Source organism: Galeopterus variegatus, unplaced genomic scaffold (genome assembly GCF_000696425.1).
Source record: "Galeopterus variegatus unplaced genomic scaffold, G_variegatus-3.0.2 Scaffold814, whole genome shotgun sequence".
NCBI lineage: Eukaryota > Metazoa > Chordata > Mammalia > Dermoptera > Cynocephalidae > Galeopterus > Galeopterus variegatus.
Genome location: NW_007726925.1, coordinates 523,576 through 524,843, shown reverse-complemented (window position 1 = coordinate 524,843; position 1,268 = coordinate 523,576).

Sequence of the window (1,268 nt, the reverse complement as noted above, 5' to 3'; positions counted from 1 at the left end):
ATTTTCACCTTTCCTGGTCACACAACACTATTCGGTCCTTGGGGAAACACCTCTCCCTTTCCATTGGTCCTTGTGGTTTGGATGGGCTGCCTCCACTCTAGGCTTGAGGGGGCCATACAGATCATTAATATGCACCCTAAGTCACAGATGTGGGTAGTGTCCTGATCCCCAAGAACTTTTCCCTTAGTGCCCTGTTCTCAGCCTATGGTCCCAGAAGACTAAGACCTATTAATTTACACTAAGATATTAATGACTGAAGAGTTGAGATGCTACACTTTAGACAGCACTTGATTGCCACAGAGTATTTGAAAGACATAAACTTTGTTGTCAAATCTGTCCCAACTTCCCCTCTTAGTGGCTACGTGACCTTGAACATAACAAATTTTTTAACATCTTTTGACCATAGTCTACTCCTTTGCAAAATGAGGTTGGCAATGTCTACCTCTTCTGTCCTTCTATGATTAGAAATTTGTAAAGAGCTCAGCACATAGCCTGGTACACAGTAACACCCAATAAATGGCCAGCATACCATCTGGGTTGGAGTGAGTGGGAGGAGGTCTTTATGCAGTCATGAGCTCTTGGCATCTGCAGCAACCTGCTGATCCTGGCTGACAGCAGGCCAGCCCTGCACTTCGTCCAGGACCCTCCCCGGGTGAGGGCTACATGCTCCATCTCTGCATAGTAGTTAGATGCATCTCTCTCCTCGTAGAGTCTTCTGAACTTTCAGATCAGTGGAGAGGACCAGCACTTGAGCCAGCACCTGGAGACCATGGGCAGCCCTGAGGCAAGGTGGCAATGAAGGCCACCTGGTACAGCAGAAAGAGCACTCAAGTAGCCACCTGGAGCCCCAGCCAATGGCCTGCCTCTGCCTCTAGTGCTGAGGTGACCCTGGTCATGTCGTTCCTCTTTCTGGCTCACCTTCTCACATGGCTATGATGCGAATCCTAGGCTTGTTTCATAAACTAATTCTTGCCACAGTCGGGTCAGGGTGGCTACAGGTCCAGACTTTGGCTGCCATACATGGAGACCCACACCTGCCGTAGTATGCTTCCAAGGGTAGCTCCTGAGTGATTTGCTCATGAGCCCTGGTGCTAATCCAGGAGTTTGCTGAAATGTAAAAGTTAGGGAAAGTCATAACCCACTCAAATACTGTTATAAATTAATGTTTGTGTTCTCCTCAAATTCATATGTCGAAATCCTAATCCCAAAAGTGATGGCATTTGGAGGTGGGGCCTTTAGGAAGTACTTAGGGTTACGTGAGGTCATAA